This window comes from Sprattus sprattus (genome assembly GCF_963457725.1).
Source record: "Sprattus sprattus genome assembly, chromosome: 2".
In the NCBI taxonomy this organism is placed as follows: domain Eukaryota; kingdom Metazoa; phylum Chordata; class Actinopteri; order Clupeiformes; family Clupeidae; genus Sprattus; species Sprattus sprattus.
In genome coordinates this window covers 19,494,733-19,519,697 of record NC_137921.1, presented here as the reverse complement: position 1 = coordinate 19,519,697, position 24,965 = coordinate 19,494,733, and positions in this window count along the sequence as shown.

Genomic DNA, 24,965 nt, shown 5'->3' with positions numbered 1-24,965 from the left:
AACAAAGGTACCCATACTCTCACAACTCACACACACTCTTGTTATCTCTGCTCTGCTCTCACTCATATAAATCCCTGCTGTTTATGGATTCTCAAAATGCACACACACGCACACATACACACATAGAGAGAGAGAGAGAGAGAGAGAGAGAGAGAGGGTGAGGCAAAAACACATAATTTATTTATCTAGGTTTACCTCTATGCACTTTGCAGCCATTGCTTGAGTATGAGTTTATGTTTGGGAATGCAAAGGGCTTTGGCCAACTGATATGTCATATTAACTATCATGTGTTGAATCAGATCATTTCTCCCTGGCTGCCATAACATTGTGTTACAGTGAACATAGTGAATAATGTATCATTTAACCCCCTCACTCCCAAGTAACTATCCACCAAGTCTGTTCAACTTTACACCCACATTAAGAGATTCACTTGCAGGTAGCCTTGAAAAGAAGCACCTTAACGATTTAAAGATAGCCTTCACATACGTGGTGGGCGGCTGGGCGGCGGGTATGTGTCTGTGTGATAGGGTTGCAGGTCGGTGGTGAATTTGAGCAGTTGGTTTAGATGCCAATCCACGGACTCCTGAAATCAGTTATTGATCTCTTTCATTTCTCTGATAGCATCTTCACACAGACACAGTATTCCAGGGCAGGGTGCATCTCCACACAGACACAGTATTCCAGGGCCGGGTGCTGCTGCTGTGGGGGAGGACAGCGGGGATGGAACAAGTAAATACAATTACCTTACTGGGATGCCATCCATCCATCCTTCCATTCATCCATTCATCCATACAGCCATACAGTCATCCATCCATGCATTCACCCATCCATCCATTTACCCATCTATACTTCCATTCATCCATACACCCTATACATTCATCCCTCCATACATGCATACAAACATATATTCATCCATCCATACAGCCATGAATTCATTGATACACTTATGTATTCATTCATACATACATCTATCCATTCACCCATCCATTAATTTATTGAAGACAACATAACCTGTCAATGTCTTTGTTATTACAACCAAACATTAAGAAAGACAACACAGCCTGTCATAAACAAAGCATAACAGGCCGAATGATGATCCTTAAAGAAACTAACATTACGTAAGGGATAATGTATAGAACGCATGTCATTGTCGGGAAAATAAGCCCCGAAAGAGCGAACAGCACCCCGGCACGAAGCGGACTACTTGCGGAGTGCTACGAAAGACGTGAATCCGAGGCAAAAAGGCCACTTTCCTTGACAGCGGGCAAATATGCATAGCAACGGTCAAATATGGAAAAATAATTAACCACAGAACGTTGGGAAGCCCCATATAAGTGAATGGAACATTCTACAACATTAAGAAGAGCCGTGTAATAAATTCATTTAATTGATTATCATAGGTTACACATCTGGCGCCATGATGACAGGTGGACTAAATATGACTGTATGTGTGACCCTGTCAGTGCTCAGGAGTTGTCTCCAGACTGGGAACCACTTTCACCTGGTGGCAAAGTCACGTCGGCCCCACAAGACTACAGAGTGTCAGTCAATCAGCTGTGACTTCTCTCTCTCTTCTGCCTATACTGTGAAGTGTGCTTGACAAAAAGAGAAATCTGATTTTAATAGCAGGTCACTCGTCTAACTGATTATATTAACTATGCATGAAGTATGTTACTGCTTATGGCCCTTTCATTCATTCATTTAGTTCCATACCTAAGTCGGTTTCTCTAATTTAAACATAAATCAGAATAATGTGGTTATATATCTCGGTTATGTGTTAGATTGCTCTCCCTGAATCTAAGCACTGTGTTCTGTGCTCTGTTGGTTGATCCTGAAAACCATAATTGGCTGCGGAATGAATTGCATACTGTGTGCATTGGCTGCACAGTGAAAAAAAAAAAAAAAAAAAACATTTTTTTCAGACCGCAGTTTTGTTCCCTCCTGTTTAATTAGTTTTAATAAATTCAACTCTTTGTTTAATTGTGGATGAAGATACAAGTTGAGCAGGTATAGATGATAGTCAGCTCTAGAAAAACTCACAGAGGTCAAATGTGTTGGACTCCAGTCAGACCTCTTGTTACTGTAAGGACATAAATTCAAATGAATCACTAAACCAGAACAAGACATCACTGCATTACTGTGTGTGTGTGTGTGTGTGTGTGTGTGTGTGTGTGTGTGTGTGTGTGTGTGTGTGTGTGTGTGTGAGTGTGTGAGTGTGTGTGTGTGTGTGTGTGTGTGTGTGTGTGTGTGTGTGTGTGTTAGAGAGAGAGAAAGAGAAAATGAAAGAGAGAAAGAGAGAGAAAGAGGTTGGGAGAGTGACAGAAAACAAACCTGCCTCTGTTTGAAGTCCAGATTGAGTGACAGGCAGCCCAACCTCAATTCTCCCCTCTGACCTCATAAACGCACATGATAGAGAAGGAGGAAAGAAGACAGATGGACGGAGCGAAAGAAAGAACAGAGAGAAGGGAAAGGCGAGGCAGTTGCAGGGGATGACAGACAATTAGAAAATGGGGTCACTGCCCCAAATCAAAGTCCACATCAACTGTCCTTCTGACGGCCACCATCGAACCCCATTTCCCCCTTCACCCCCAGCACTAAGAGATGAAAGACGGCCTTGTTGTAGCCATAGGCAGAGAGAGGGGGAGAGAGAGAGAGCGAAAGAGAGAGGGATATAGAGGGAGAGCGAGAAAGAGAGGGAGGGGGGCTGGAGAAAGAGTTGCCCATGGTTCACCCTTATGTAGCATGGGAGAGTGGATGAGGGGTCGGTGGGACTAGCAGGGGCCAGATGAAGCCATGGTTCTACATTATTATGAGAAACTCCAAACTCGTTCGTTTTATTACTCCATTTAATCATTTCATTTTTACAAGACTCTGCATCTGCTGTTTCTGCGACTGAACTTGAGGCACTTTAATTGGGATCCATATCGGCACATTAACTGGCTCAGCCCTAACGAGGACAGTCCATTCCACCACACACTCTCACACACACACACACACACACACACACACTCATACATGGAGATAGTAAAGACCGACAGCTTACAGTTCCATTTTATTCTCCCATCTGACTCCCAACATGAATTCAACTATTCAACTTTCCTCATTCCCCTCCCTGCTAAGCTGTACTTTTCAACCCTTTAATGAAATAAACATGTGGAGCCACACACACACACACACACACAGGGAGGGAGAGAGAGACACTCGCTCACACACACCCACACACACAGGCGTACATGTTTACAGTCGGGTAGAGGCATGTTGTCGGGAGGGAGTTGGCAGCATCAACCAACCCCACTGCGAGACAGACACACACACACACACACACACACACACACATGCACACAAAAACCCAACAAGCCATCAACAGTCCCCCATAGCCAACTCTAATAGACATTAGCACCAAGCATCACCTCATGCCTTCACCCCAGCAAAGGGAGGGTGGACGAGAGAGGATGAGGAAGGGACAAAAAAGAGGAACGAGAGAAAGACAAAGAACGACGAAGAAAGGCAAGAGACGAAGGGGAAGGGGGGGGGGGGGGGGGGGGTTGACGGAAGGGGGGAAGAATGTGCGGACAAAAAAGAGGAGAGCGAGAGATGAAACAGAAAGAGAAGTAGAAGACGGAGGGTAAGAAAAGAGGAAGAGGGAAAGGAGGAATGGCTGGAGGCTCTGGAGACGGGGAGGCTGTTTCCTGACTAATTAAACGAGTGTAATAAAAAAACTCCCCTGGACACAACAGCGGAGAGGACAGGAGGGAAGGGAAGGGAAGGAAGGAGGGATGTGATTAAATCATGGCCAGTGGTGGTGGCAAGCAGAGAGGAGGAGAGGAGAAAACATCACACATGAAAAGCAGTGTTCTTTTTACCCCAACTCCCCCCACCCCCCTCCATGGGGAGCCGAGTTATATTTAAAAAGTAACCAATATGAAACATTAAGTATGCCTACAGTGGTGGTATGGTAGCCCATGGAGGATACACACACAGCGAGCTGGATGGTCAAGGAGCTCCGCTGGTGTCTCAGTCTGCCAGTGAGGGGCACACAGAAGCCTTGTCCCTACAGCCAGGAATGTATAAGCCGCCATGCTAATAGCCAAAGATAGCTAGCGGCTCAGGGTTATATACTATATAAACAACAGCAGCTCATCTGGTCAGTTAAAATAGTCGTTCCCTTTTGGTTTGGCTGTGGGCTTATTTATTTTTTGTCACATTACTGAGGTATTTCTATTCATTGTAATATTCCCTGAAACCAAACAAATCCCTGAAAGATGTGGAAAAAAGGCTCGCTTTACCTCTTATTCATGGGTTGGTATATAGTGGCCAAACCTTTAATTACCCATGAATCCATGCACAAGTCTACTTAATACTCCTTTAAAAATCAAGAAAGTGTGAAGGCTAGACTGTGCAGCTATGGTCACATCCACCAGCACTAGCGAGTGTGAATGCTGCATAATAAAATCTAAATATGTCACAAAGAGACTCAAACTTCAGCACTGTACTGTAATAGTATCAATACAAGGCCTCAGGCTCTGCAGTGAACCTACAGAAGTTTCTACTTTCCTAACGGTGAACTTGCAGTGACCTCTGCGGACCATACCTCTCCTACCCCGGTGTCCATGTGGTCAGGGAGCGAGCGAGCGAGCGAGTGAGTTATGGTGACGAGGCCATTGAGCGCCAGGAGTGTAAAATTATTACGGGCCGCAGGCAGCAGAGGTCACGGGAGGTCAGTGTGTCTTTCTGAGAGAGAAGATGGAGAACTGCACTGCTGGTCTTTCTGCTGTCAGCACAAAGGGAGGGGCCCTGTGGTGTTTCTCTTATTAAAGCAGCAGTAAGTAATTTTGGTCTAAAACCAGCAAGCTAACAAACACAAGCTAACTTACACAAAGGCACACAGAAACCGAAAACACTAACAACTGCACTGTTGGCACTGATCAAACCTTTGTTTCAATAGCATAATAGCATATATAGTAGCATGTTAACCAGTGTCAATATAGTGGCAAGGCTGTGAAAGCTTGTTCTGGAACAGAGCTACATAATGAATAGCCCAGGCTGCTAGATGGAATAGCAGGTGTGTTTATCTCTCCTTCACACGACCATATGCAATACCAAATAGGGCCGCCGCCACTATACCAAAACTAGTAGCCCCTAAAAGGGGAACATTCCTGCATGCCGTTGCTTTAGAAACTCAGGGACGTGTGCAGATTGGCTTTCACATGTCTTTCAGCCTGTGTTTCTGCAGCAGCTGGGCCTAATGGAAGTCATTACTCAGGCACACCTATAATGTCTATGCTGTGTGGTTTACATTTCTTCACATAGGAGTTGCTTTTATCCATTCATGTCGTTTGCTATGTGAGCTCTATGAATGTTCTTAAAATTGCATACATTTTTATTTTTTTCATTTTGTGTAAGGTGGTTCTTTTGGAGATAGAATCACTTCATTTCTCTTTTGTGTGTTGGTATGTGTCAGCAAACTTCTTAATTATCCCTGAACCAGTACTTCCAGTAACATTCCCCCAAATTTCAAGGGTTTCTGTTTTTAAAGGTAATTTAAGAGTTTCTGTTTCATAGTAATTACATTACACCAACAAACCTCTCAATCTGCTTTGCAAACCCTGTAACGACTTTAATTGGAATACAGATAGGAGAACTGGTGCAACTATGCACCCCAATCAGTTGTGGATGAACAAACACTTTGGAAAGTAAAGAAATGCATAATACCAAATAATCACCAGATGATCGCTCTTTAACAAACCCATGACTATTTTATATGATTATCTTCACTAAATACACTGCACTATGGATTTACTATTAAGAGGCTTTGAGTTCCGGGATCTAATCACCATAGTCATAAAGAATTCTGGCTCGTTAAGCTTTTCTGGAATGGTCTTTGCTTAAAAATGTTCTCAATGGACTTTTTTGGTTCTCAATGTAAAACATATAAACAGTGATTTAACAGGAAGAGTTTGTAGTGATTTAACAGGAAGAGTTTGTAGTGATTTAACAGGAAGAGTTTGTAGCTTTGAAAATAATGAATATGCCAGAGGAAGGTATCAGGGGCCAAGTAACACTCTCTCTCACACACACACACACACACATGCTAACAGACACTGTTTTTAACATGCTAAAACTGTCTCTGCTCAGTAAGCACCTCAAGGACAGCTTACATGCAGCTGTGTGAGTGTGCGTGTGCGTGTGCGTGTGCGTGTGCGTGTGCGTGTGTGCGTGTGCGTGTGTGTGTGTGTGCGTGTGTGTGTGTGTGTGTGTGAAGGGAACAGGTCATTTTTTCCATCTTTATTCTCCTCCATCCTCTTTACAACCTTCATGTTCAAAGCGACTCTATAAAGAAAGCTGTGATAAGGACCTTTTCCAAATTGAAATGTATTAAGACCTACCTGGGGAGCAGGCGTGGGATGAATGGTCTGGCTATCCTGTCCATTGAAATCATGCATCACCACTTTTATGTTTGAAAGCCATCGTTTCGGCAAGTGAGTATATAACATTACAGTAGACACTCTGTACATTGTAATGCTATGTGCCTCCATAGCCCATGTGACTACACCTGTTGCACTTGCCCAAAGTTACTCATCTTGCTAGTGACAGCTGGGAGGAGGGAGATAAACTATCAACAACTTCTAACACATAAAGACGTCATGGAGCAGCTTGTCCTCAACAAAGAAATGTTGCTCCACCTACTGTTCTGGCGGAGAAATATAAATAAAAAATAGTTCGCTGAATCTGTCCGAATCTGGCCCGACCATCCGTAACGAGGATGGAGACCAACTCAGAGCTATAATTTTACCTTAAGACAGTCCTTTAAAGTCCCGCCATGCTAGTGAGAAGGAGCCTTTTGCCATGCTCAACAGAGTGCTAAAACCATGGACGTATATTGTTTCGTTTTAGAGATATTCTTGAACGTTAGTCAGCTGTGGCTGTTTGATGAGAGACACTTTCAAGAGAAAATGCAAAGTTGCAAAAGGGACTGCATTATATCAGCAGGTAATGCCACTTTTATCTATTTTTTAACAAACTTCAAAATGGCTTTCAAAAAGACTTAACATCTGGGGACAACACTAGAAATGTTTGTGGTGGAAGACAATACATTAGAGGTAGAGCAACAGATAGATATGTACAGATGCAGAAAGAGAGAGGGATGGAGGTAGAGCTAGAGAGTCAGAAAGAAGGACAGGGAGGTTACAAAGAATGACAATCATATCAATCAATCAATCAATCAATCAATAGAAATCATCAATCACTAGAAACAAAAAAAAATATGTACAGCCAATAGGAAATATCTTCTACTGAAAACTACACAGGGCAGTCCCATGACAACAATCTAAAGAATCTTCCCAGGAGAATAGACGATTCGCATTCCTAATGACCCTGTGGAATATTCTATGGAAGCTTCATAGAATGTGCTCTAGAATAGTCTGTAGAATACGCCCTTCATTGTTCTTTGAAAAACAAGAATGCTCTCAGTGAGAAAAACAGCTCATGCACACCCTACATTTCTCAATTCCAGCCTCTGAAGAGGACTAGAAAGCTTATTATGTGTACAAACACAGGCAGTGTAAGCCCTTATATACAGTCCTCAATTCCTCTCATTTCATTTCAGATCATTTATGATAATAAATTAGTAACGCTAGTTAATTTTTAAGAACAAATCAAATCTATACATTCTTTAATCATATGGTGGACCTTTTGTTGGTATTTTGATCAATTTTGTACATTCATTTCTTGACTTTACTTTACTCTTTCCATACACATACCAGTGACTGAATTTGAATTGACAGTGGGGAAGATTCTGAGAAAGCAAGACAAGAAACCTAAGTGACGCCAAACACCAAAACAATGGTGCTTTCCTAGGGTACTTTCCAAGAACAGACGCGAGTAGAAAAAGCGCTTTGTTTTATGCTCCCATTCAAATCTACTTTGTTTTACGACTTAAATAATATCGCGAGTGTTGTTCTCTGTGGAGTCATTAAATCACAACACCCACTGATGCGAGACTCATAAAGCACAAAATGAGCTTTCTGTGAGACAGCATTACTATAAACTCAACCGCTACCACTGTTACCACCAACAGAGTAATATGAATCTGACAAAAGACACACACACACACACACACACACACACACACACACACACACACACACACACACACACACACATATACACAAACCGCTACCTACACTGTTACCACCAACAGAGTAATATGAATCTTACAAAAGACACACACACACATGCGCACACGCACAAGTACACACGCACACGCACACACACACACACACACACACACATACAAACTCTCGCACATATATACACTAGCACTATCACAATAATATTAAGAGACACACACACACACACACACACACACACACTGCCACACACATTTGCACCTACACACACACTTGCACATACCCACACACTTGCACATACACTGGCACCATTACAGTGATAAGAATCAGACAAAAGAGACAAACACATGCATATGTACACACACACATCTGAGTTCCACCAGGGTAATAAGGCAGGCAATACACACACACACACACAAACATACACACACAAGCACACACGCACACACACACACACACACACACACACACACACACACACACTCCAAAACCGCTACCAACATGAGCACTATCTATTATCTACTACTGTGCCTTATTAGTAAACCCAGAGGGTGTGAACACAGACAGGGTGCTGTTCCGGCAGGTCATGAGTGATGAAAAGTCACCGAATCCATAGTGCCTGGAGCATATTGGACAATGCCTAGGTGCTAACTGTTCAACCCATACAGGACTGTCATTCCTGGCGGAGCGCGTAGAGACAGCTGCTCTCTCTCTCTCTCTCTTTCTTTCTCTCTCTCCATCTCTCTCTTTCTCTCTCCCCCCCTCCCTCTCTCTCCCCCCCTCTCTCTGGCCCTCTCTGTTTCTTGTTGACTTCCCCTTCCGTCCGTGGATCTCTGCAATGGAGGGAATGTAAGGCAGAAATTTCTACTTGCAACAATGAAAAGCAAACAGGCTTGGAAACAAAACTAAGTGACATGTGCTGTCTCTCTGTATGTCTGTCTGTCTGTCTGTCCGTCAGTCTGTCTGTCCGTCAGTCTGTCTATCTATCACCTCATTTCTGTTTCACGGCGCTTGTTTTTGCCATTTTTATATAGATACATAAAGCTTAAGGGGGCAAACAACTACCAGGATCTGACTGCCCATGCCCACAAATGTATTTACAGACTTTGATAGTGACAAAAGAGGTGCCAGATCCAATCAAATAGGTGTCTGTCCCAATCTGGCAGGTCCCGGATCCTTGTGGCAGGGCACAAATTAAACCTAGAGTCAGGTTAAACACACACACACACACACACACACACACACACACACACACACACAACTACCACTACCACTGTTTGACCCTTGCCATAATCTGAATCTGTCTAAAGCCAAACACGCACACACAAGCACATGCACATGTTCACACACACACGCCAGTGAACAAAAACAAATTTTCTGGCCTTTGCACATCTCTGTATCTAATTACTGGCAGTCTGTGATATGGCTTCATAATTATTATTCATAGTTTTGAAGCATTAGGGTATTGATCAGGGATTAATCTTTAATTCAGTCCTAATGAAACACCTACGCTGCTGTCATCAGGCCTCACACACGCACACACACACAGCACTCACATACCCACCATGCATACAAACACACACACACACAGCACTCACATACCCACTATGCATACAAACACACACACACAGCACTCACATACCCACCATGCATACAAACACACACACACAGCACTCACATACCCACCATGCATACAAACACACACACACAGCACTCACATACCCACTATGCATACACACACACACACACACACACACACACACACACACACACACACACACACCACACTCACATACCCACCATGCATACACACAAAAACACACACACCAGATACATACACACACACCGTATTCACATAATCACGGTAAATACACACACACGCACACACACACACACACACACACACACACACACACACACACACACACAAACACACACACACACACACTCCACTCACATAACCACTATGCATACACACTGTATTTACTCTTTCTTTCTCATTATCCCACTCTCTCTCTTTCCCACACACACACACACACCACACACACACACACACACACACACACACACACACACACACACACACACACACACACACACACACACACACACACACACAGAGACTCATTTGCAAGACTCATTTGCATGCTAATGTCTTTTGTCTTTTCCTTGTCTTTAGAAAAGACACAGAGATGAAGGGAACACACACACACATATAGATAGAGAAAGTCCAGATCTCCCGAGCCTTCATGGACCCTTCATTGAGAGAGAGAGAGAGAGAGAGAGAGAGAGAGAGAGAGAGAGAGAGAGAGAGAGAGAGAGAGAGAAAGCCAGAGATCTGACTCATGCTGTCTCCAGCAATCCTTCCAGAATGTGGTTGTCATAGCGATGAGAAAACAAGCAGATATTGGTGAGGTCTGATGGAATGTGCAGCTGATTGGTCCGGAGTGTTCCATTTGATCATAGACTTCATGGGCGCCTCCCTCAGGCAAACCTAGGGTGGATCTCAATACTCTTAAATGTAAGAGAGCTGTCTTACAACCTTGGGTCCAGACAGCTGTCTGGCACGAGGTCATTTTTAAGGGTGAGATTATTCAAAAAAACGTTGTTTACGAACGTTCTTTTATGACGTTAGTATGCTGAAATACCGTAGGTTACTTACGTAGCTTACGTAGCTAACTTACGTAGGCTAACGTGCTGATGTTAGAAAGTTGGCTGAGTGACGCCTCGCAAATCACATCAACCATTATTGATGGTTACAATGATGGTGTTATCGGATAGTGCCGTGTCTATTTCTCGGTAACTTTTGAAAAATCTAAGCGCGAAAACGCTGAAAACATGTACATTTACATACAAAACACGACCGTCAGCGGAGTTGGTCCTGGTCCGGTGGTTGTGGAGTATAGAACATTCAAGCACTCTTCAGTTAAGTCCAGTCTTAGGCCCAGGGCCGTCGTTTAGGGGCCCACAAAAACCCCAGCAGCCTATTATGTAGGCTTCCCTTTCTATGACTAAATTATTATGCATAGGCCTATCTAATAGTCATACTAATGCATCAGAGTTAAAACAAAGCCAAAAAATCAAGCACATTTTTTTTTTTAAGTTTCTACTTTCCGAGCAATAACCCCCTTCTTTAAAAAATGTTATGGTCCATGGTTCGCCCCTGTTTGAAAATTTGAGCGTAACGTTAATTATCTTGAACTGCAGCAGCAGCCACCTGGTTATTAATAGAGAACCAACGCAAAAAACAGAAACATAAATCGGGACGCCCAAAAAGAGAGAAGAGGAAGAAAAAGAGAGGACAGGAGCACATCAGGAGCCCAGAATATCACAGATCCCAGTAGCAGTAGGACACAGTTTTCCATTCTTACATGAGTGTTTACTGCATGTTAAGCAGGGACTTATCTTACAGCTTGCCGTCCTCATACAATACTAAAGTGAAGCTGTTTGAGCTATGGCATTGATAAGCCAATTCAGATTTTTTTAATGCCAAGACTAGGTAGGTTTGTTCTTCATCAGTTGTTCCATAGAACATAACCAGAAATGTGTACAAAAGCAATATGAAATTAAATATTAAACCTTTACAGTATATGCTGCTACTCCAGAATCAGCCGTAGCCTCCTCTGACCCCCACCCCCAGCACTCCAAAGATGTTGATGATGGTGAGTGAGTGAGGTAGACACTTAGCTATTTTGACTTATTAGTGAACTGCTGTACCATTGTCAATTACTTACACATTAGTCTCAGCTATTTTAATTCTGTAATGAATGGCAAAAGGTAGATGTATTTATAAGTCTACTTAAGTCACTGTCCTTGCGATCTACAGAGCTAGGCCACTCTACCCAACAAATATCAGAAACCAAAGTTACTACAGGCCGTGAAGGGGATAGTGAATAATAATAACATAACATAATAATACCCAGTGACTCTTTTTTGAGGGGTTAATTGAAAACAAATAACAAATTGGATGCATTGCGTCAGGCACTGTCAAGAAGATAGAGGAACAGAAAAATGAAGACAAAATTATAATACATATAGTCTAAGAAAAAAAAGCTGTGTAAAATTGATCTTTGGCGATGAAAAGTCGAGGGGCGGGGCCCCAGAATTCCAACGGCCCTGCTTAGGCCAGTAGTGCGATTAAACAGCTAAGGGCCACACTACTTAGCTCACCTGTGCATGCTGGTCACAGAACCTCTCCTTTTATCAGAACCTCGCTTTTCATTTCGGTGCCCATGTTAACAGGTAAGAGCAGCCGTATTGTCATCTAGAGCTTCTAGGCGTGGAGCCTGTTTTGTCATTGTCCAGGCACACGATCCTCAGCAAAAGCAAACTGTAAAACAGACAAATATAGACAGTCGGGCAGCAGCCATATGGCAGTGGCAACTATGTGGGTGTGGACACTGGACAGACACACACACGTGTGTGTGCGACCACAGCAGGTCCGCGGTGTAGCCGCCGCACACAGGTAAAGTGAGCTTAGTGCATGCATCTGTGGATCTGGCATGGCGAATTAAATGGGTCACCTTGGCATGGGTCAGCCAGTTCAATAACCCACACTGTGACCAGGGCTGCACATGTGCTACTAATTGGGGTTACTGCCAAGTGATATGGTAGCGCTTTCAAACTCATATGTCTTGAATGGAGGATTCTGATACTGAGGAGGAAATGCGTACGTTATGATATAAGACATATGGTATTATTATACATACAAACAAACATCAAAGTAATTTATTTCTTGCCACACAGCACGACACACAACACACACGTGCATTGGGCAGCGACACAGCACACACACACACACACACAAAAGCTAAAGATGTTGCCTTTCCTCACGGGCAGCCAGGAGCAGTGGGCAGCCTTTTCAATGGCCTTTTCAATGCTTCGATATTTCAACAAATTTCCAGTTTACTCTTGAATATCGTGAAAAAAACTTAAATAAGAAAAAAAATCTTAAATAATATAAAAGAGATTCAGGTTGACAGAATGTAGCCTTTTGATTGTACTTGTACTTTTGAGGTACCAATGGATCGTTTTTTTAGTGAGGAGAGTGACAATTACAAGTTACAAGTCTTTTATTTGTCAGATGCACAGAATGACACAGGGTCAGACTGGACACTGAAATTCTTAAGACAAGGCACCGCCCAAAAAGACCTACCATAACATAACATAGTAATGGAATATTAATAAGCACGATAAAGTTGAAGAATGGACCGGAGGCAGAGTCAGTTTTCTGGAGGTTGTTTTTCAGCGTGGAGACCCCTCTCAGCTGTTGGTTTAAGAAAGGTCTAACCTGATAGCAGAATGCAATGCATTTTATACAGTTCAGGCCACAGTACAAAGGGAGAGGGGGGGGGGCACACCCTTTAGGTGAGAGGAGGGGGGGGGGGGGGGGGATACAGTGAGAGGTTCACCTAGGGGGGAGGGGGTTGATACCAAGTTACAGAGGGTTCTAGCAGGAAGAGGGGGTCACATGTCATTTGCATTTGGATCTCAGTGAGAGACAGACCTAGTACACATTTAGAGTGAGTTGTAGATACAGAGCAGTACATGTTTACCTATAATAATAACAATAATTCCAGTTCCATCATTCCCCCATTTGAGCATATATATGCTCACACAATAATAACCATGCAACAGCTAATCAGGGCAGGAAACATCGAAATATGTTACAGATAGGATGATACAAATTAACAGTGGAATATCTATTTTGCAGTTCAATCAGTAGTTATCTTGTGAACACCCAGAGCCCACATGCAGAGTCTTTCTGCCATGTATTCTGGGTGGGTAGTCTCTACCATGACAAGAAGTGCTGAATCAGGATCACCAAGCACGTGGATGGCCAGTTGATGAATTCAGGTTTCCATTGTGGTCACAGGGTTGCCAATAGTACTTTTGTTTAGGCTGAGTCTGTGGATCTCTGAGGAGAGCTGGACAGTCCATGTCCTCAGCCGGAGCCAAAAACGCCCCGGGACACAGGGAGGTATTAGATAAGGTGTGTTGATGGCTGCAGATGGGCAGGGGAGGGGTAATCTTCTCCTCGGAATTGAAGTGAATTGGGTGATCTCAGGGTCCTGAAATGTTTGGCTTCGGGTACTTATCAAGTCTCACATGAGAAACCAACAATAGCATGAGGTGTTTGGAGAACATTCAAGCGTTTGCATTTGACTGTGATATGGGGGAGGGGGAGGGGTGTTAGGAGTAATAGGACATGCAAGACTACTTCACGAGAGGCATGGTAAAATAAAATGGAAAGACAAATAGCACAAGACTTTGACAAAATAAAATAAAAAGGAATACAGGTGGGACAAACAAAAGACAACATAACATTGTGCAGATAAGTCACAACAAGCCTTCAAATCCCCTATAGACTACTTCACGAGAGGCATGGTAAAATAAAATGGAAAGACAAATAGCACAAGACTTTGACAAAATAAAATAAAAAGGAATACAGGTGGGACAAACAAAAGTGCAGATAAGTCACAACAAGCCTTCAAATCCCCTATATGATAGCTTGGAAGCTATCACCTTTGAAAAGTAAATACAAGTTAAAGCAAGGCATTGTCAGACTTAAATCATACCAGACAATAAACAAAACAGTCAAAAGTCATATACCAGACAATAAACAAAGCAGTCAAAAGTCATATAAACAAAACAGTCAAAAGTGGTCAAAAGTATGTCATGCTATATTCTCACTCAGTCATTGAGTGGCATTGAGTGTGTAAGTCCATTTATTCATCGGCTGGCCAGCCCACACACACACGTACACACACGCGCGCTTGCGCAGTTGTTCGCTCAGAACACGCGTTGTCTGACTCGCGGGGGGGAAACAAAGACAAGAGAAGTTAATGTGGTTACAACATATATGCAACACACATCACAGAGAGTTAGCAGATATCTGCTTCCTCAATATTCAATGGCGTGATTTGACTATCAGACAGCGACAGATCATTTGAACAGCAAGCTTATTTGCTTTTACTTAAAAGGGGCATTCCAACGTGTTGTGGGCCCAGCTAATGTATCTATAGATTTATGTATGTTTTTCCGAAAAGGCATCGTATTCCCATGTACCTTAAACATATACACCCAGGATGAAGGCTTTGTTAAAAGTCTTCTCTCCTCTCCTGCTAACTGGCAAAAGTTAGATCAATTTAGACAATGGGCTAGATGGTGCTGTTTGAGTCGCTACTGATAGTCAAAGCTGCTTACTTTAAGAACAAAGACAAAACAGATTGACGCACACAGGCTTACACAATGAACATAACATACGGGACAGACAAACATATAGCATGCTGAAACAAACCAATCGAAAATTACTCTTCCTGGTCCTCATAATGAATAGTATGAGTCAATTATAGCGAACGGGACTTTTTCTATGTGCAGAGTTGTAAATTGAGCTCTCTAAAAACACATCCGAACAGGTCCACCTAGCTACCCCCACAAGAGCACCCCCGATGGTAGACTTACTCCAAGCTTGTACAGCGCTACAAGCCTGGACCACCGACGTGTGATTCTCTCAGACCCAACGTTAGTCTACAACGTTGGTATCCCGAGACTTTATATAAATATTATATTATTTAACAAGTCTTTATCCTTTAGGACTAGGCTTCCATCCCTTACACAATTCGCCATAGTGCCGGATATCAGTGCCTAAGAGATACCAATTGATCAACTAAAATTGATCCAATCTAGTAACAGACAGCAAGTACAATAAAAGCCGGTCTCGCATACCGTAAGCTTTCTCTACTGTCCCAACTCTTGAACAGTTCTGCACATAGAATGAGCTTACCCGTCTCCGTTCAAAGTATTTGAAGCGTTGGCTCGTATTCTCTGCTGTTTCATAGAGTTAATAACTCTCCGGCTCGAAGGACCATCTAATGGAATATTAATAAGCACGCTAAAGTTGAAGAATGGACCGGAGGCAGAGTCAGTTTTCTGGAGGTTGCATTTCAGCGTGGAGATCCCTCTCAGCTGTTGGTTTAAGAAAGGTCTAACCTGATAGCAGAATGCAATGCATTTTATACAGTTCAGGCCACAGTACAAAGGGAGAGGGGAGGGCCACACCCTTTAGGTGAGAGGAGGGGGGGGGGAATACAGTGAGAGGTTCACCTAGGGGGGGAAGGGGTTGATACCAAGTTACAGAGGGTTCTAGCAGGAAGAGGGGGAAGAGGGGGTCACATATCATTTGCATTTGGATCTCAGTGAGAGACAGACCTAGTACACATTTAGAGTGAGTTGTAGATACAGAGCACTACATGTTTACCTATAATAATAACAATAATTCCAGTTCCATCAATAGTATAACAGGACAAAATATGACATACACTCTGTACAAGTACTCTGAACATAATTTACACATTATAGACATTACCTAAATAACCTTACTAAATATACAAGATAAATACACAATACAGTATGCTAAACATATAACAACCTACATATAATACTAACAAATATACATATAACAGCATATAAATATAATACTAACATATATACCTATAACATATAATACATATATAATAGACTATGCTAACCTATTAACCTATCCTAACCTACAAACAATCTAGTGAGGGAGTTACAGATAGTGCAATATTCCTGAAATGGTATTACTGCTAGTGCAAACAGTAAGTTGGAAGTGATAGTATATGTAAGTGTAGTGCAAACAGTAATATGAAAGTGACATGCATGTAAAGTGAAGAGTGCAAAAGGGGACGGTGGTGTATCAATGTCCATTTAGCAGCCTGATGGCCCTCGGGTAAAAACTGTTCTCCAGTCTGCGTGTTCGAGACCGGATGCTACGGTACCGACTTCCAGAAGGCAGTGGGGTAAAAAGTCTGAAGGCTGGATGGTAGCAGTCTTTTAGGATCTTGCCAGCTTTCCTGAGGCATCGTGTGTGGTAGATGTCCTGCAGGGCTTGGAGCTCTCTGCCGATGATGGACTCCGCAGACCTGACCACACTACGAAGGGCCTTGGCTGTGCAGCTCCCATACCACACTGTGATGCAACCAGACAGGAAAAAGGGGAAACAAAGCCAAAACAAAGCCAAAAAAGAAAAAGAAAAATACAATGAGGAATACATCAAATACAGATTTACAGTGACGACAGACAGTTCAGAAGAGGACTTCTATCCACATGCACGCACGCACTCAATCAAACACACACACAAGCAGGCAGGCAAGCCCGCTCACTCGCGCAGGCACATCAGTGGGCCGCAATTTACTTTCTAGTCAGAATGGTGGTCCCTGGGACAAATCCAGTTGAAAACCCCTGGTTTAACAGACTGGCCGATAACCAACGTAGCTACGCTAGAAGTCTTACTATCAATACTGTAAAGGAAAGACTCTGGAAAGTCCTTGATCTCAGTGCGTTAATTATGTGTCAGATCACTGTCAAACATGTCAATCATCACGCTGCACTCTGTCACTCTGTCACATTATCTCTCTGTCGCGTCATGCTGGGGGCCTCATTATTTCTTTCATACACATGCCACCACCCCCCATGCATTTCACTCCTTTTCTATATTTATGGAATGGATTTGCATTTTCCACCAGCACGCTCTCAGGCGTAGTAACATTTTAGTCCTTCTGAATTTTAATGACTTTTACAATTCCTGCGTTCCTGATTTGTCATGAGTTTTGACAGTTCCTTAAAAAAATAACCATTTCAACCAACAGAGAAATTGCATTTTGCTTACTATCCACCATCCTGTTGTCTGTTTCACTTCTTCCCAGTTTAACACTTCCAACACTAAGGCCTTTTTTGACTCTGTTAAGTGTTCTGCCATGCCTGATATTTTTGTATATTTCACCCAACTAAAAACAATGAGGCCAAAGTGGCATTTATGATTATATTCTAGAACACCTCAGCAAAAAATGAATGAAAGTAAAAGGAATGTAGTAAAACAAGTTTTTTTATTAAAATGAAATCTAAAGACACTAAAATGAAATCTAGTTTTAGAGGTGCTCAGACTTTGTACAAAAACACATTGTTAATATTTTGGAAGTTTTCTTTTTTACTCTGAACCTTGTAAACATAGGTGTTTGCTCCACATAGGTGAGTTTAGCATTCAGAAAGTGTGTGTGGTTTCTATACTAATTAGAAGTATTATAGAAAGTGACACTTTTCTTCACTTCGACCACTATGCATATTGATGAGAGAGGTGTGAACATTCTGGGACACCTTGGTCAAATGACAATGGCCATGACGTAATAGCCCTGGAATGTCTTTGTGCCCCACTACCCCCTACAGGTTTTCTTGACACATCAGGAACCAATGGTGATCACTGAATTACCATGCCCTTATCATATGAATAGTTGTCATTTGCTAATGGGAGGGTCAAAACCTCACTCAGAGGCTGAAATGTGCAAGGGATTAGTTATATCCTCCTTACAAAGTGATTATTTATACTTTAGTTTCAAACTGTATATATTTAAAAAGTAAAGGGTTCAAGGTTGCTGTGGGTGTTAGTTTTACGTTTGTAGAACAAAAACTCGCTGAGATTTTAAATTCTATTAATAAAAATACCACAAAGTGCCCCACGGGGCTCCTTCGTGCTGGAAGGGTTAAGTTCCCAGTGAAACTGATCTGACTGTTTCCCAATTCAACAGAGTGGAGAGGAACATGTCACAATTAGTGAACAGGATGCTTACTTCACTAGACACCCTAACTATCCGAACACAATATTGATCACAGGACCAGCACGGGTCTTATGAAATCTACAACGATAGACAGAGATGCCACAACGAGAGAGAGAGAGAGATGGGGGGGAGATAGGGAGAGAGAAAGAGAGAGAGTGTGATCAATCTCAGTTACACTCAATCAAATCCTCCCTTCATCATTAATTAGTTTGTGCAAATAGACTTCCTTCTATATAAGTGAGACCTACTTAGCTTTACATAACATTATTTTGAAGTGTTAACTGTGCAAATTAGAGTTATTCGTGAAGATGCAGTTTTATGTTAGGTATTTACCTCAGTGTTTTGCAGTGTGTTGTAAAATAAAAACATGTGAAAGCTATGATTAGAACGGATGCATGTTTTGCCATGTTTTTGGCACGTTATAGTTTATTTTCCCTGAAGGCATTTGTAATTTGGTTTGGAGAGAAACTACATCTGTTATTTCTGTCTCTCATGTCCTTCGCATGACAATACGCACTCAAGTTGAATTATAGTTAAAAACCAGGATCTGTGTTTTTTCATATGCAAACACAAAGACACAACACTCACACTCACACTCACACTCACACTCACACGCACACTCACACTCACACAGACACCACAACATTAGATCATTATGTTTCCATTACCACGGTAACAGGTCCCTAGAGCCCAGGCACAGAAATTCCCTGTGCATCATTAACAAGCCTCTCTCTTCCCGCCTGGATGCAGAGAAAGTAGCGCAAGTAAAAACTATGAAATGAGAGAGTTAATTGATTATCTCATTCTTCATCTGTCTTCCCCTGTGTCTATCACCCTCTGTGTTTATATATCGATCAGCTTCTCTTAATTTTGCCTGTCTCTATCTATCTATCTATCTATCTATTTATCTGTGAAAATACATTTATATCTATATTATGCATTTATGCATGTATGTATGCTTGTATGTATGTATGTTTGTATCTATCTATCTTTCTCTGTCCCGATCTCTCCCTCCTTCCCTCCCTCTGTCTCCCTGTCTTTCCGTCTGTCTCATCACACAGTGCTGGAGGTGATTCCTGAGCATGGGGATCATTAGGAATGCGCGTCTCGTCTGCCTAACCTCACTAATACGTGCACATGATCAATACTAATTGGTCTCTTTGGAAGGCCTAACAGTTTAAATGGGACTGCTAGTGTCGTGCTCACCGCTAATGAACTATTCATGTTGCATCAGCGCAGGGAAAGGTCAGCCGCATCCGTCCACCCGCCTGTCCCATCTCGCCACCGACTGATGTGTCCCCCCCCCAACCCCGACAACCCACCCGCCTGACACCCCCCTTCTATCATTCTCTCCCTCTCATTCTCTTGTTTCCTACCTCTCTCTCCCTCTCTCTCTATTTGCATCAATCTCTTGCTCTCTCCCCCTCCTTTTTTCCCTTCGACTCTTTCTCTCTCTCCCTCTCTTTTTTCCCCACTCTCTCCTCCTCCCTCTTCTTCCCTATGTTTCCCTCCATTTCTCATCCTTCTATCTCTCTATCCTACTTACCCTCTCGCTTTATCTCTCTCTCTCTTTCTCTCCATCATATTAGCCCTCTCTGCTCTTCTATTGCTCTTCTCCCCCTCCCCCCTGCTTCATTTATCATGAATACTTCATCCCTCGTTCCCTGAATAGCACAGAGGGGGAATCAGGGGCACTGGATGGATGGATGGTGGTTGTAAAGCCACAGGACTCGCCGCTGGAATTGCAAAAGGATTTTAGTGAGTGTGTGTGTGCGTGTGTGTCTGTGTGTGTGTATGTGTGCGTGTCTCTCTCTGTGTGTGTGTGTGTGTGTGTGTGTATGACGTGTTTGCTGTCATCACTCTAGGTCTGCTGTGTCATCCTCTAACCTTACAGCAGAGACAGAAATTGTGTTTGTGTATGTGTGTGCGTCTATTTGTGTGTGTGTGTGTGTGTGTGTGTGTGTGTGTGTGTGTGTGTGTGTGTGTGTGTGTGTGTGTGTGGGTGTCCGTGTGTGTGTGTGTGTGTGTGGATTTGCATGTGTGTGTGTGATTCCTGAAAGACCCGTCTCAGCTCATTACAAAGGTCTGCAGTAATAAAAATGGAAACCCGTTGGATTCATTAGGTTAAGGATGAGAGAGTGAGCCTAACATGGTCTTTGCGTGTGTGTGTGTCTGTGTGTATAAGTGTGCATGAGTGAGGGTTTGTATGTGTGTGTGTGTGTGTGCATGAGTGTTTATATGTGTGTTTATGTATGTGCATTAGTGAGTGTTTGTATGTGTGTTTGTGTTTATGTATGTGTGTGTGTCTCTGTGTGTGTGTGTGTGTGTGTGTGTGTGTGTGTGTGTGTGTGTGTGTGTGTGTGTGTGTGTGTGTGAGAGAGAGAGTGAGAGAGAGGGAGACGAAAGTGAGTTTGGGTTATGGACTGACCTTAGACTGTTAAAGCACTCACTCAAGTTTATTTTGAGAGGAGATGGCCAGAGAGGAACTCTTTTATGTAAACATCACGTGCATGAACAAACACTCACAACACACCCACACAAAAACACACACACACACACACACACACACACACACACACACACACATTTGGTGAACATAGAGAGGTTTACCCTCTGTGTACTTGTCATCCACCTCTCCTCATCCCCATCCCTGTATCCCTCTCATCCTTCTAGAAGCCTGCACAGCATGGTTTTTCCAGTCCCGCTCTGGGAAGATCCTGTCCTGCTTCCGAAAACGATGTCATATTTTGGTCCTCTCCCGCCCGCATCTTTCCCAATTTGTCTGGGCTCCTGCAGACGGACGTTTAAATCGGATGGATATTTCAGCCTGCTCCTATGAAAATGTGCCTGACATAAAAAACACCATCTTGCACCTGTTTATGTAAAACATGGGTTATTTCTTGCTGCCCTCCTGCTTAGACGAATTACATTCTGTAGTATCAGAACCAAAAAAATCTACTTTTGTTTGCCATCTATTTATATGTTGCGTGAGTCCTGCGAGTCATGTCTTTCTCCAGCGCTCCTATACGTATCAGTCTCCTCCCATCCACACCTGAGTCCACTCTTGGTCTTGTGGTACCTCCACAGGAGAGCAGGCCTGTGTGTGTGTGTGTGTGTGTGTGTGTGTGTGTGTGTGTGTGTGTGTGTGTTGGGTGTTGTGGTTCTCCCGTGGGACTGCAGGCCTCTACTTCCTTCCTTCCATCTCTCCTTCTCTCTGATCTACGCTTCTGGGAGACGGTTGCTTTCCTCAAATGTCTCTCATCTGCGCTCCTTTCAAATTCTTCAGCACTTTTTTATCTTTCATCCTCCATTCCAATCTTTCGCCTGCTTTTTTTGCTTATACCTCTCTCTCCATATCACTTGCTCCCCCCCTCTCTCTTTCACCCCCCCCTCCCACTCTCTCTCTCTCTCCTCATCACTTGCTCTCTCGCTCCCCCCCTCTCTCTCACTCTCTCTCTCTTCCTCCACTACATACTACTGTATTCTGCTCTCTCTCTTCCTCTCCCAATCACTTTCTCCACTTCTCTCTCTCCCTGTTCCTCCCTACCTCCCCTCTCTCTTTCTCTCTCTCTCTCTCTCTCTTTCTCTCTCTCTCTCTCTCTGTCTTTCTCTCTGTCTCTCTCTCTGTATCTATCTTTGCCCCAGGCTCAGTGTGGTTGCAGAGGGAGATCTGATTAGTTTTTGTTCAGAAGCTGCAGATGAGTCAAAATAATGAAAATATTGTAATGTAATATCAATTTAAACACCCATACCCACTGACAAATACATGTGAATTTGTGTGTGAAAGAGTGTGTGACTGTGTGTATGTGTGTGTGTGTGAGTGAGCCTGTCTGTGTCTGTGTGTTATTAGATGCATAATAGCATATGGCAGGCTTTTGCAAATGCCACTAGATAGTCCCCAGCTGCATTTGCAAGCATCAGAGGAACAGATGACCTTCACACAGAATAGATGAACTCATTATACCCAATAAACACATTTGTTCTCCATTAAAGCACGCAAACACATGACACACACACACACACACACACACACACACACACACACACACAAACACACAAACACACACACACACACACAAACACACTATGCAAACACACATAAAAACACAGACCTACAAACACACACATGAAACCGCACACACATTAAACAACACATACACACATCTTGTCATAATTTTCATGCAGGCAGATGGTGACATGTAACACCAACACGTCGTTAATGGAAATTTCATAAAGTGATGAGAATCACACATACAAACTCACTAAAACAATGTCTCTTTCAAAGCAGTTTCTCAAGATCTGTGTTCAGAGACACAGCAGGGGTAGGGAGTAACTAATTAAATGTACAAAATAAATGTAATTGTAATCTGTTACAGATACTGAGAAAAAGTATATTTTTAAATTACAGTTAATGTAATCTTTTTGGGTTGCATCATCACTTAGACAGGCTCCTTTCATTTGGCAGTATGCGCTCAAGTTTTTAGCACTGTTTTGGATAGATTCTATCAACAACTGTCAGTATTTGGACTCTGTTTCTGTTTTGACATGCCATGTGTTTTTGTTTTGGTACCCATGTGCCTGTGTTGTGGTAGCCATGTGCTACCATGTGGTAGCCATGTGCTACCATGTGCTCCGCCCCTTGTCCTGTCTTTGTTCTGTTTCCTCCTGTGCTGCTCCTCACCTGTGCCCAATGATTACCCTGCCTATTTAACCCATTTAGGCCTAAAGCGCCTGGAAAAAATGCCTGTAAAACCTATAGGCGATTTCAGAAAAGCCCCCAAAACCTGAAGTTTTTCTAGAAATTCAGCAATTGTGTCAACGCCTACTACATTACTGATTTCTCAGCCCCTGTAACAGATAGGAACACAATTCAAAAAGTATTTGAGAGCTTACACCTGTGGCTTTCATGGGAATTTGAATTTGTATTTACAAATATTTACAATATTTACATACACCCTCTCAAAAGTAAACAAAATATGTAAAAGTGCAGGATCAGCACAAAACAGTAGAAAAAAAATGTAATAAGCTATATTCAATTCAATTTCAATTCAATTTTATTTGTATAGCGCCATAACAATACAATTGCCTCTCGGCGCTTAACAGAGCCCAGAGCCTGAACCCCCTTAGTGCATGCACAACGGCAACAGGGGCAAGAAAAAACTCCCTGTTAGGCAGGAAGAAACCTTGAGCAGAACCACGGCACATAAGGGGGGACCCATCTGCTTGAGGTCGGCCGGGTGGAGACAGGAAGGTGGGACGGGGGGAAGGGGGGAAGGGGAAGGGTAGTGTGGCAGAAGGGGAAATGAAGCAACAGGGGCAATACACAGCCAGCATTTGGTCACTGGACATATGTGTACATACATCTGGTGGTGAATACATGATACAGACAAGACCAGATTACTGTGGCAATAGGGTTACTGTTATAGGGGTAGGGGATGTAGGGACAGAGAAACATTTCGGTGGAGGCAATAATGTATATTGTACATAAATGCTAGCATAGGGTATTGGGTAGAGTAGGTGTACGGCAATGCAATGGCAGTGGGTGCGGTTGGCCGAGGGTTTCTCTAGGTAGACCAGGTAGAGAGACTACGTGCAGAGTGGTGGGGGTGGGGAGGTAAAGTTCCACATCCATCAGCGATTGGAACACGCCTGGCTCCGGGGAGGCAGTGGACCTTGCAGGGGCCGCTTGTTGAAGGGGGGGGGGGTGGACATCTCGGACCATGGAGCTGCCGATGACAGGGTGGGGGTCGTCACATCCAGCGGGAGAAGTCGTCAAGGGGATGATGACTGAGTTGAGGGCCCAGGATGGGGAGCAGGGCGGCGTGGGCGATGCTGGTGTTGCTCTGGAGCCGGTCTGCAGGGGCGTTTCGGGGCGGGCTGAGGAGGGGAGTGATCAGGCCCAGGAGGCTCCTCCTGATCCATCTAACAAACAGGAAATGACGAATTAGTCTGCAGGTCTGTTAGTCGGGAACCAGCACGAACAAACACACAGATGAATCATTTCACCAACCAGGGACATGTCATCTGTGTGTCGGTTTGCCTGTTGCATATTGCAATACTTAGATATGTTTAGTTTTTCTGGCATTGAACATTTTGTTTTTTGTTGTGATCTGTTTGCCGGGGCCGTACATGCATCCACTCGGCAAACAGGAAACACATTTGGTGTTGCGGTACTAAATTACAAGTAGGAATTTAATTTGTT